Consider the following 14,329-nt stretch of genomic DNA (forward strand, 5'->3'; position numbering starts at 1 on the left):
CGCCATTCTGATTGATTTTGACCATATCTCGAGATCTACGGCTCGTAGAAAATAAATTGTGGTCCCGACACCCATGTTTTCAAGGGCTACAAGTCCAAATATGACAGTTAGAGTAACAAGGGATGTATGGTTTAAACCTAATTTGCATAAATTCAAAATGGCTGCCGTTGTGATTGATTTTGACCATATCACGAGATCTAAGGCTCGTAGAAGAAACATTGTGGTCTCGACACCCATGTTTTCCAGGGCTATAAGTCCAAATATGACAGTTAGAGTAACAAGGGATGTATGGTTTAGACCTAATTTGCATAAATTCAAAATGGCCGCCATTTTGAGGGATTTTTGCTACATCTTGTGATCTGGAGCTCGTTAAAGAAAAATTATCTGTCTAGTATCAATGTTTGTTAGGGCTGTGAATGCAAATATGACAGTATCAATCATTTGGGACATTAAGATAATGTCTTACTGGCAAAATCCAAAATGGCCGCCGCATGGAAAGAGTTGTTGCAGCTGCATTGACGTGTTGAATAGTCTGTCTTGCATCCACATTTGATCAGTGAGTTTTGGGACATATTTCCCATTCTGTACATTCTAACCACAGTCTTCTGGCGAAAGAGCTGTGGACTGCTCCTTCCACTCGAGAGGCTGGTAGTACACACGAAGACAGTGGTATTTTGCTTTTGACGATGTTGGTGGCAATGATTTAGCCTCTACTGGGATGGGGCTAGATGCAACATTAGCACAAAATTGTCTGTATCTAAGTTCATCCAAAAGATCTATCAGAAGATCAGCATCCCCTCTTGCATGGATTATCAAGCAACCAGCTTTCTCCAGTTTCTCACTGAGAATGTTTATAAATCGCTACTTGTTAATTGCATTTGAAAGGAACTCTTCTTTCCAAGACTTCAACACAATGTCTTCATTAAAATGTACAGTCAATCCTTGAGGCCTTCCGTACCGTTGGAGATGTGTGACATCTTTAATGGTAGGTTGGTCAGAGTATCCATCAAAACAATTGTGGAGCTAGCATATCTTTTTGAGACATAGTCGACATACATCTGACATGCCTTGCTGTAAGTAATTCCACGTGACCATGGTATCCAGTGTGTAAGTGCCCCACCATCAAGTATGTAGTGCACATTATTACTCCTAGAAAGAGGCTCTTCGTGCTTGACCTATTTCCAAAGCGTGTCTGCTAAGTATGCTTTCTTGGCTTCTAATGGAAGGCCTGAAGATTCAAACAGGGCAAGAGGGAAGCTGCATAGCTCATATTTGAAGATTTCATGTTGTTCATCATCTGAGCGTCCCCTGCCAATAGCTACCAGTCTCTGAAACATCAAATGTGGGCCAACTTGGAATACATCATCCTGTACCTTGTGCTTTCATACCCAGGGTGACAGACTGGTTAGATTTCCTGACAGTGAAGTCTTCTATATCTTTGCCAACCATAGAGTCCGATGGGTTTTGATCGATGACTCTTCATTAACATTTGAGTCTGCTGTAAGACCACTTGCTATGCTCCGAAGAGAAGGTTCTTGACTGAATGGACTATATGATTCCTGAGATAGGTAAGTAATTCCAGTGTATCACTTGTATCTTTGGTCTGTCTAGCATAGCTGCTGTCTTTGTTTTGCTCACTTGTCTCAAATTTGATGCCGGTAAAAGACTGCATTGCATCAGTAACGAGTTGGCATTGACATTAACAAAACATTGCGTTGCGTTTTGGACATACCAGTCCCCCTTGTCAAACCTCTGCTGATCTTCACACTCCGCATAAAAACCTGCTCTATTATCAAGTCAGTAGACAATCCTGCCCAAAAGCTCGGACTCCTCCTAACTACATGGTAACCTTTCATGAATATTGCGTGAACTTCTGGATGGGTCGTGTGCAAGTCTCTCATCATCTACAGGTAAATGTTGGCACTCTATGTCCAGATGCCGCAAAATATGGCAGCATGTCATGAGTAGCTTGTAGATGCATATTCCAGTTGCCGGTCCTCTCTGCTTTCAGAAACATACAAAGAACATCTATCATGTCCATACTGTATCCATAGCAGTGCTGTTCTCGATTACATGCTTTTTTTCTTGGCCTGGATCTGTCCCCAAATGCGACTGATAACGTCTGATGAGCAAACACTGTCTATTGAAACTGTTACTGCCATCAGTTTATCAGTAGTTTTGCATCAGGAAGATATGTTTACCCTGACAGTGTCTGACTGGTTCCTCATATGTCTGCAGCTACTTCAGCTTGGGAGTGGCTTTTTTAATTAATGATACTTCAGGCTTCGGCTTCAGCTGACAACTGACTCTGTTCGTCAGTAAAATGTGGAACTTGTAGCTCTGGGTCAGTTGAAGATTTGTGCTCCTCACCTGACAAATGTGTTGGATCTGGTTCTGCTGGATGTTGATTTGGACATCATACATAATATTCAATAAGCATTGTGTTCAAAGCAGCACCAACAAGCAAATGTCCCCTCACAGCAGGTGATATTGCCTTTCCTCGTAACATGTGGCCCACAGCATTAGCGGCATACACCAGTTCCAGAAGCTCACGAAGACCTGAACTATTCATCAGATGCCCTATATATCCCATATAACCCATCTCTGTGTGAAAGCCACCAAGTCTGAGAACTATGTTTTGCAAACCGCTGTCACATGGCTCTCTTCTAATGATTGAAAGAGCTTTCTACCATAATGGCTGGTCAAAGGTTACGACAGGGGTGATATTATAACGTTTGGCATGTCACACACAAACCCAAGCGTTGATAACACACGTGATGGGTCACTAGGATTTTTAAAGTCAATCATTGGTAAGAACATCACAGAAGATTCTCCAGGGTGGTATTCTTTATTTACCATCTGCATCATTCCAGACCAGGAATGACGTGGGGATCGAAGGAGTAATGACGCCTTCCAAAGCACATCAAGATTAGGTGTTGGGTCCAATACCCCTAGATTCTGAATAGGCTGATAGGTAAGTGACTTTAATGGAAGAGATGGCTTCCAATACTTGATGTTGATTCTTCCAGCATTTGCAATATCATCACAGAAGTTACTGTTATCCTTGGCACTGCCCTATAAATCCTGGAACCTGGAGTTTTTGCAGCTATTATATACCCATGCCATGATAGGAGCCCGATCCATCAATGGTGCAGATGTTGTGGTCCACATCTGTAGCATACTGAATAAACTGTCCAGGTTTGAAATCTAATATATCGATATCCTGTGACACAGATGCACTCCTCGTCACCTTAGCATATGAGCAGGAATAGCCATTGTGCATGAAGACTATCAATCAAAAACTGTGATGCAAAATGAATGTGAAGCTGGATTCCAAGCCCAAGTTGAAGAGGCGCTATCATGACCCTGGTCGTACTGCCTGTATTATGGCTTGTCCAATAGGAGCTACTTTCAGGTCTATGTGCTTGTCAACAAACCCCAGATCTCGAGATGTGATGAAAAATGCATTAAAATGGCGGCCATTTTAAATGTATGCAAATTAAGGTTGAACCCAAAACTCTATGTTAATTATAATGTTATATGTGTATTCATTGCCCTTGAAAACATAGGTGTAGCCACCAAAATTTTTCTTTTATGAGCTTCAGATCTCGAGATATGGTCAAAAATTCATCAATTGTCGGCCATTTTGAATTTATGCAAATTAGGCATATTTCCGCAACTTGGATTTTTTTGGACTTTTAGTATGTCATAAAGGGTACTTCAAAGAAATGTATCGTGAAGAAAAACCTTTGGTTGCAATTAGTTCTAGGTTAAGCCAAAAAATCCATTATCTTTCTTAGACTATATGTAGCCTGGATATTTTGAAAGACAAACAAATAGCTGAATTAGTTACATCGCTGAGCTATATATTAGCGATTGGTTTTAAGCCAATGATTAGTTTTTAACCAATCGTTTACCGAGCGCGAGTATAAGTTCAGCATATTTTGTAATAGCAGCTACTCTCAGCAGCCGGTGGGCAGTTTATAGAGACACGTGGTTTGATGCAAGTCGAATTTCTATTGGTTCGTAATACCGCCTATGCAAAATAATCCTTTACCTAGTGTAGACGATATGACCCACTGCCACCCCCACACACACACACCCACACCTCCTACACCCACACCCACACCCCACACACCCACAATTACACATAGCAATCAATATATTATACTAATTGATTTTTTACTGCATCTTTGTCAACTATACATGTATTACTGTACAGTATTTTTCATAAATTAGACTTTTACTAGAAAATAATCTTACATTTTGCATAACTATTACAGGGAAGAAAATTTAACCATATTTGCCTTAAAGGAAGTGTCCGGCACACGGTATCTCGATTGCAGAAAAAAGATCGCCGGCGCTCATCGCTATCTGGGAGTTTCCACCGTTGGTGGCGCTATACACACAGTGTCATAATGTAAACAAAACGTAATAAATCCTCTCGCGTAAATGTTGACAAGGTCCATTTAGTGAACTGTAAAATCAAATCTATGAGTTGTATACTGTTTGTGATGGTTTGAAATAAAATTGTATTGTTATTTGAGTTTATTTGGAAGGTTTTTGCTGCATTTTGACTCGTTTTTTTTTTTTTTTAAACTTTTAGAAAATGTGGCCGGTTCGATGTATGTGACTCATATTCCGCGGTGTCATATATACTTGAAGGCTTTAAAACATGCTGTTATCAGTTGTTATATTTTTTAAAGTCCAGATAATCATTTATTTATTAATATTTCACTTGATAAATATACTTTTTCTTTCGAAAACGTGAAAAACAGTGTATTGCCATGAAGTTCAAATAAAATATGCCTCACGTGAGGTACCGTCCTCTTTAACTACGTCATCTTGTTGCCACACTCCACTTTGTATTGATTAGCGCCCAAAGGTGACGTATTGCTATACTTTTGGGTGTTTTTTTTCATAGATCGGTTAGATTCATTCTGTGTTTACGAGAATTGGGCGTAGAAACGTAATTTGTGTACCAGTAAACCACCTAATCATGCTAATTGGGCGACAATACAACCCGGAATACAATCAATGAATGACGCTTTATTTATAAATTATAGCAGCCAAGAGTTGACGTTTAATTTGATGTTTAGCAATAAAAAATTAATAAAACACTAAAGGCGATGTAATAATATTTCGCCAAGTATGGTCGTTTTAAATAAAATAAACGCTTCTTTTAATAGTAGAATAAAGCCGACTTATTGTTTAGGAAGTCTTTATTTGATTACTTCACCTGGTAGCATTAAGTAAAAAGGGATTCCCCATGTGGTTGTTTATACCCGGGCTCGGTCATGTCTGGCCTTGAAAACAACAGGTGCGCGTACATTGTATACATGACGGTGAACGCAAACCACCTGTGACATGCATCGTGTACGAGTAGACATACTGTACACGTGAAGCATGCTCTTGTCGTCTGACCAGTTTGAACATCAAACGAACGAATGCATTCGATTTTACGGTCCAATTTTGCTGTACAATTAAAGGATAAAATGCTAGAATACATCAGTGACACCCGGCAGTGCCAGTGACATCAATGGTCATGGCAGTGATGCCGGCAAACTGTACCGCCGACGAGTGGAAATAATTCGATCCACAATAGTCTCACAACCATGAAACATGCACAAATTCTCTGATCACCAGATTTTGCACACGTAATATTATGAGAATATCAAGAAATGAAGGAGACGTGACACAGACAGTATAAAAAGTAAGTTCCACTTCCATGTATATCTTAGTTTTAAACTTTAGTTTCAGCTCTCTCAACATGCTCAAGTCAAGTTTTAACATGTCAAAATAACGTTTACAATGTAGTAAGGCTAGCTTACAATTACATGTACATGCTCAAGCAATTGAATGAGGGGTGGTGCAATAATTATTTAGGGGCTGGCATTTTCTCGGAAGGGGGGGTCACAAATATGTCGGTGACCGAGTCAATTTTTTATGACCCCCTATCGCGGGCAAAAATTTTTACGACCCCCTATCGCTGGTCGAAAAATTTTATGACCCCCCCTTCCAACTACACAGACTCAAGAAAAATTATTCATTGGCTGGAATTAAGGCGCGAGCGTCAAAACTTAAAAGTGAAGAAAGTGTGTGGAGCGGTAAAATTTTTATTGTAAGTGTAAAGAAGCGCATGGAGCGTGTAAAAATTTTGCATATATATTGTACGCACATTTCGACTCATGAAGTTATATTTTAAGTCACCAGTCCTTGATAATTCTATAACCCCCCTATTTTGGGTGTTAAAAATTTTTTTGGTCTGAAAATTCTATGACCCCCCCCAGTATTTTTGGGACCCCCCCTTCCGAAGAAAATGCCAGCCCCCTTATGTGTACCCGGGGGTGGTGAATTCCATTGGTCTGCCAAAAATTGCCCCCCCCCTTTTCGCCGTGCCAAAAATCTTTACCCCCCCTGGCCCTTTTGACGTGCCAAAAAACATTTGCCTCCCTTTGATGTGACAACAAAATGAGCCACCCCGGAGTAAAATTTCCAAACAGCTTGCCAAAAATCGCTTGCCCCTCTCTCGCCCGCCAAAAATTGCTTGCCCCCCCCCTTGAACATGCCAAATTTTTGGGATCCCAATTTGCAAACCTTGAATGGTCTAGATGTATGTTGCGAGTGCAGTGAGCAGGAAAATTTGCATATTTAGCCTAAGCCTTTTTTAGTAATTAAGAGCATTTTATTAAAAAGGTGTCCCATGAATGCGTGCCAAGAATTGCTTGCCCCCCCTCTCGGCTTGCCAAAATTGCTCCCCCCTTTCGCCCCTCCCCCAATTTCATTCTCCCCAGGGCGAGCAGGAAAATTTGCATATTTTAACGTATTCATAAAAATAATATAGGAACGGTGCCCAAAATATTTGTGCTAAAAATCACTTGCCCACCCCCACCCCTTTAGACCTGCCAAAAATCGCTTGACCCCCCCCTTTTGACCTGCCAAATAATGCTTTCCCCGCATTTCTGCCTCTTTTGGCCCGCCTTAAAAAATCTTTGTCCCCCTATAATTCACCACCGGGTGTACACATTATTATTGAACCACCCCTAAATAGCTACAAAATCTACCATACGGGTGCACCATTTGATATGCTGGGGCATTGAGAGTGTTTTGAAAGAAAAAAATTCGCTTGGGCAAAAAAAAGAAAAGCCTGTTCTACGGATGATCGACCCAGATTTTCCAAAATTTGCAAATTTTCCTTACAAATGAATGCAGACCCAAATTTCGAAAATATCAGGAACATTTTTTTTTTGTAATTCCCCAAATTGCAAAATATTACAGATTTTGTTGATTTTTGGTGCCGGTCAAAAAAAAAAAAAAAGCCAGACCGAACGACCTTACTTGAAAGGTCCATCCGCCCATAGAACAAGATTTTTTTTCTGTAGCCTTACTACCGGTATATCATTTTCCATGCAGCCATATCACGGTTAAAAATGGTATAGTGAGACAAACTTATACAAATTTGACCACTGCTGAGTAAAAAAAGAAAAAAAATCCCCCACTCAACTCTGTATTTATAAAGATTATACGGTATTTAAATTGAAAAAAAAAAAAAAAAAATGCCACCCAAGGCGGCAAAAAAAAAAAAATGTAGCCGCCATACCAAGCTCCCATGCACCCCCAAAATAATTTAGCTCAATAATCCTTTTGGCTATTTGCACTTGTTGCCTTGTTTTTTTAAAAAATTTTTATAGGGCAACATTTTGTTTTCTCTGCCACAACACTTCCTGGTAATTCTAATAAAAAAAAAAAAAAAAAAATAAATGTAGATATTTATATAGCGCTTTATGCCGTAAACAGCCTCAAAGCACTTTACATTTAGCCGTTATTAGAATATGTCGGAACCACGCTTTTGCCTACAAATGGCGAGGGTTCATCAGTACAACGACTGTGACTACCCCTAACAGCTTCCCATTGCACCTGGGTGGGGTGAAGCAAGCGAGACAAAGCGCCTTGCCCAAGGGCGCAACACGGTAGCGTGATCGGGACTCGAACCCACGCACGTAAAGCAAGCTCTCAGATTATGAGTCCAAGGTCAGTAACCACTGAGCTACCGTGCCCTCTAAATACTGTAAGACCATTTAATTTCGCTACAGGCCTTAATTCGTGAAATTAAATACCCATAAATTTGGCATATTTACATTGAATTGTAACATGAATTCCTGGATTACCCTTGTAGCAAAATTAGATTCCCATGAAAATGGTGATCATTACTAATTAGCTAAATTAAGTACTAGCAAATTACCCATAAACCCAGTAAAGGGGCACTCTTATGATTTACAGCATGCACTCAGTGATTTCAACTAGATTTTTGAATGCAATGGTCTCTATCCTTTAAGTTAGCAAATTCGTGGCTAGACTAACTTTTTGAGCAATCATGTCCTGTATTTACAGAGATGGAAACTAGTTGCCAGGGTACCAGAGAGCCAGTCATACAATTGAAAGTCGCATTGATGTTGATGAGGTACCGTGACGCAGTAACAACAATAAAGAGTGTACATTTTTTGCACTTTTATTTACCGTATATGGTCCATTTGCCTTATTGTTATTTTCAGGTGTCATCCAATAATGGAAAGTTATAGTCGCCATACCAGAAGAGGCCTACTGCAAATTGATGGAGTATGATTAATACGTTTATGATACCGGTATGTAAATGCAAGTTAAAATTAGCAATGTGTTGCAATCTTTTTGAAACAATAATTTTAGACAACAAAAAAAACCTGTTCTACTGGCCCAACGGTCCCATCAGATTTTTAGGGTGAGAAATTATATAAAATCCTGACAGACCAACCCTTAGACCACGACCAAGGCCTAATTACGCAGTAGAGCAGGGTTTTTTTGGTCGCCTTACATTTTTCGGGAGGGTAATCGGGTACCTGAAATTGAATAAGTGTGTCCCTATCTAGAGCTAAATGCCAGGATCATTCATGGCTGATGACTTACCCCCCCTCCCAGAAAAAATGTACTTCAAAAAAAAAAAAAAAAGTTCAATGCATTTTGCATGTTAAAAGAGTACGATGAACACAAATTATCACTTTGCATATTATAAAACACTAACATTTTTTTGGTAAGTCAACCACGAATGAGCGTAGCATTTTAGCAACTACATGTAAGTCACTTGGGAAACTCACTGCGGGCCGGGATTTAGTCTAGGACTTGCCATTCGATGATGTCCTGCTCTGCGTAGAAGTTGACAGGTGGATTTGTAAATTTTCAAAATTGACCCTGTCCAGGTCCCTGTAGCCCAGGGAACAATGCAGTGTTACAATAAATTGAGAAGGTGCATTATACAATGTACATGGGACAATTTTCAGTCGGTACCCATAGCTAGGGGAATAGAGATTCATTAATGAAACTTATATTGCATTGGTTAGATATGTTTGGGTTCTTACAGTATTGGTTTACATGTACAAGAAATTTACTAATTTCCATTTTTATCCTTTTCATTTACACATGATGCAGGTGTCCAGAAGTTGATATTGATTCAGCATGAGTGTGGCTCGACATCTCTGTATTCCTGACACCATTGGGCGCTGGTCTGGTCTGTTACCAATATGAGACTTGTTTGGTCTTAACTTGCAATACACATGATACAAGCAGCAAGCACAGTCAATTACAGTCATGGATGTACCATCGATAGCTGCAAATATGAACTACAGATACATGTACCATATTCGCTCCATTAACAGCCCATGCCCCTATATAAATATATAATCCTTTATCATTATGTGCATGATGCATGCAACTACTTGTGTATCCAACACATGCAGAGCTTTCTACACACAAGGTCCATATTCTGGGCTATTTTTACATATTCATGTAATTATGTAAACAATGTAAAAAATAATGGCCTTCACAAAATGACTTTGTCAAGTACCCTGTGTGGTTAATGGAATGAATACGGTAGGAGAAAATTGTGCACAGTGGATTATGTTGAAAATTTTCAAATATTCCTATTTTCAAAGGAAAAATATTATCAACTTTTAAAATTCAGTAACAAGTTAGACATTCTTCCTTCAGTTCAAGTTTATGTCGCTCACCCAGTTGTGACCAAGTATACATTGTATAATACTGCCCTATGCATGTGTGTATTGACACCGTCAGCTATGGGGACTATTTTGCGAAATTCAACAACCATACATTTAGCGGCTACAGGAACATAAGAAAGAATAGATGAGAAGACAACAAACCAATTTTATTTGAGAACATTTCAGGAGAGATAATGCAATATACGATATCCCCCGGTATACTTGAAAAATGAATGTGAAGCAATGTACAATGCATTTTTAAAACTCATTTTATATAAAATTGGAAGACAAGCATATTGTGTTTTTGTATTTTAAATTATGTAGTGATTATAATTAATATGAAGGATACAATCTTAATAATAAATATATTGAACAGTCTAAAAGCCTGCCCCATGTTTACTCTGCTTGGCTTATAATTATTGGTATTTACTTATTTTGAGATATTAACAGTACGGATTGATATAGCAAGGCATGCATACCTGTACGCAGTCTGGCAAAGCATTTTTGCTATTCAATACAAATAATTTTTCCCAATTATTATTAGCCACACAAATAACACGCTGTAATACTTATAAACACTATACCAATTTCACACTGATGTGGCAGTGACGCTCAGTGCGCATTTCTTTGTGTGCAGCCTCAAACCGCTAGTGGTTGTTCAAAGGGCTGGTGCACACAAGCACGCACTTAAAGATACCGCATATTAGTGAGCGAAACAGCTGCTTTAACACATTGACGTCACTGCCATATCAGGGTGAAAAAAAAGTATATACATGTATATCCCAGAAAGCTTTACGAGGCCGAAAATCTTTAGAAAACTCGTGATGTCAATGTTCCGTAGCTTTTGCGGATCATTAAATGGATTTTTTATCGAGATTTTAGGCTTCGTGAAAAATTTTGCTATATACTAGGCCTAAAATCTCGATAAAATGGAAATTGAGACTTTTATTGCGGTTTTAGGCCTTATAAAGCTTTACAAGGTTTTAAATCTTGATTAATTTGACCTTGATCAATTTCAATGTTCCATAGTTTTTCTACAAAACTTTACAAGGCCAAAAATCTTGATAAAATCCTTAATTTCAATGTGCCTTGGCTTTTACGGAACATTGAAATCGAATTTTATTGAGATTGTAGGCCCCGTAAAGCTTCACGAGGTCCACAATCTTGATTAAATTCTTGGTTTTAATGTTCCATAGCTTTTATGCAAAGCTTTACAAGGCCTAAAATCTTGATAAAACTCTTGATGTCAATGTTCCGTAGCTTGTAGGGAGCATTGAATCAAAACTTTTATCATAATTTTAGGCCTCGTAAATCTTTACTAGGCCTAAAATCTTGATAAAATTGAAATTAAGAATCTTTTTGAGACTTTAGACTTCGTTAAGCTTTACAAGGTATAACATTGTGAGAAAATTCTTAATTTCAATGTTCCGTAGCTTTTACGCAAGCTTAAAAACTCCTAAAATCTCGATACAATTCTATGATTTCAATGTTCCATAATTATTTACTTAAAATAATTTCAATCATTGAAAATTGATTTCAATGTTCGCAGCTTTAACGCAAAGCTTTACGAGGCCAAAAATATTGATAAAACCATTGATTTAAATGTGCCGTAGCTTTTACGGTACATTGAAATTGAGAATTTTAATTGATTTCAATGTCCCAGTAGCTGTTTACGAGGCCTGAAATCTCGATAAAATCCTTGATTTCAATGTGCCATACCTTTACAGAACATTGAAATAGAGAATTTTATCAATATTTTAGGCTCGTAAAGCTTTACAAGGACTAAAATCTTGATATACCGGTAATTGAAATTGAGAATTTTAACTGATTTCAATGTTTTGTAGCTTTTACGCAGCTTTTACGCAAAAGTTTACGAGGCCTAAAATCTCGATAAAATCCCTGATCGTAGCTTTTACGGAACATTGAAATAGAGAATTTTATCAAGATTTTGGGCCTCGTAAAGTTTTACGAGACCTAAAATCTCGATAAAATTGGCATATTGAGAATTTTAATTGATTTCGATGTTCCGTAGCTTTTACGCTTAAAAAGTTTACGAGGCCTAAAATCTCGATAAAATCCCTGATTTCAATGTGCCGTAGCTTTTACGGAACATTGAAATAAAGAATTTTATCAAGATTTTGGGCCTCGTAACGCTTTTACTGAGACCTAAAATCTCGATAAAATTGACATATTGAGAATTTAATTGATTTCAATGTTCCGTAGCTTTTACGTTAAAAAGTTTACGAGGCCTAAAATCTCGATAAAATCCCTGATTTCAATGTGCCGTAGCTTTTACTGGAACATTGAAAAGAGAATTTTATCAAGATTTTGGGCCTCGTATCGTTGTACGAGACCTAAAATCTCGATAAAATTGACATATTGAGAATTTTAATTGATTTCAATGTTCCGCAGCTTTTACGCAAAGCTTGACGAGGCCTAAAATCTCGATAAAATCCCTGATTTCAATGTGCCGTAGCTATTACGGAACATTGAAATAAAGAATTTTATCAAGATTTTGGGCCTCGTAACGCTTTTTACGAGACCTAAAATCTCGATAAAATTGACATATTGAGAATTTTAATTGATTTCAATGTTCCGTAGCTTTTACGCAGAAGTTTACGAGGCCTAAAATCTCGATAAAATCCCTGATTACAATGTGCCGTAGCTTTTACGGAACATTGAAATAAAGAATTTTATCAAGATTTTGGGCCTCATAACGCTTTACGAGACCTAAAATCTCGATAAAATTGACATATTGAGAATTTTAATTGATTTCAATGTTCCGTAGCTTTTACGCAAAAGTTTACGAGGCCTAAAATCTCGATAAAATCCTGATTTCAATGTGCCGTAGCTTTTACGGCACATTGAAATAAAGAATTTTATCAAGATTTTGGGCCTCGTAACGTTTTACGAGACCTAAAATCTCGATAAAATTGACATATTGAGAATTTTAATTGATTTCAATGTTCCGTAGCTTTTACGCAAAAGTTTACGAGGCCTAAAATCTCGATAAAACCCCTGATTTCAATGTGCCGTAGCTTTTACGGAACATTGAAATAGAGAATTTTATCAAGATTTTGGGCCTCGTAACGCTTTTACGAGACCTAAAATCTCGATAAAATTGACATATTGAGAATTTTAATTGATTTCAATGTTCCGTAGCTTTTACGCCAAAAAGTTTACGAGGCCTAAAATCTCGATAAAATCCCTGATTTCAATGTGCTGTAGCTTTTACTGGAACATTGAAATAGAGAATTTTATCAAGATTTTGGGCCTCGTAACGTTTTACGAGACCTAAAATCTCGATAAAATTGGCATATTGAGAATTTTAATTGATTTCGATGTTCCGTAGCTTTTACGCGTTAAAAAGTTTACGAGGCCTAAAATCTCGATAAAATCCCTGATTTCAATGTGCCGTAGCTTTTACGGAACATTGAAATAAAGAATTTTATCAAGATTTTGGGCCTCGTAACGTTTTACGACACCTAAAATCTCGATAAAATTGACATATTGAGAATTTAATTGATTTCAATGTTCCGTAGCTTTTACGCTAAAAGTTTACGAGGCCTAAAATCTCGATAAAATCCCTGATTTCAATGTGCTGTAGCTTTTACTGGAACATTGAAATAGAGAATTTTATCAAGATTTTGGGCCTCAGTAACGCTTTTACGAGACCTAAAATCTCGATAAAATTGACATATTGAGAATTTAATTGATTTCAATGTTCCGTAGCTTTTACGCTAAAAAGTTTACGAGGCCTAAAATCTCGATAAAATCCCTGATTTCAATGTGCTGTAGCTTTTACTGGAACATTGAAATAGAGAATTTTATCAAGATTTTGGCCTCGTAACGCTTTTTACTGAGACCTAAAATCTCGATAAAATTGGCATATTGAGAATTTTAATTGATTTCGATGTTCCGTAGCTTTTACGCAAAAGTTTACGAGGCCTAAAATCTCGATAAAATCCCTGATTTCAATGTGCCGTAGCTTTTACGGAACATTGAAATAAAGAATTTTATCAAGATTTTGGGCCTCGTAACGCTTTTTACTGAGACCTAAAATCTCGATAAAATTGACATATTGAGAATTTAATTGATTTCAATGTTCCGTAGCTTTTACGTTAAAAAGTTTACGAGGCCTAAAATCTCGATAAAATCCCTGATTTCAATGTGCCGTAGCTTTTACTGGAACATTGAAAAAGAGAATTTTATCAAGATTTTGGGCCTCGTAACGTTTTACGAGACCTAAAATCTCGATAAAATTGACATATTGAGAATTTTAATTGATTTCAATGTTCCGCAGC

The 14,329-nt window shown here is 37.7% G+C and overlaps 1 long non-coding RNA gene across 1 annotated transcript; it reads left to right on the forward strand.

Moving 5' to 3' along the window:
- The first annotated feature begins 5,284 nt into the window (after window positions 1–5,284).
- Window positions 5,285–9,748, forward strand: LOC140167319 (uncharacterized). The gene is made up of 3 exons (XR_011861031.1): window positions 5,285–5,713; window positions 8,553–8,642; window positions 9,460–9,748. It is a non-coding gene; the product is annotated as an uncharacterized lncRNA (long non-coding RNA).
- Window positions 9,749–14,329: the final 4,581 nt, after the last annotated feature.

Source organism: Amphiura filiformis, chromosome 13 (genome assembly GCF_039555335.1).
Source record: "Amphiura filiformis chromosome 13, Afil_fr2py, whole genome shotgun sequence".
Lineage (NCBI taxonomy): Eukaryota > Metazoa > Echinodermata > Ophiuroidea > Amphilepidida > Amphiuridae > Amphiura > Amphiura filiformis.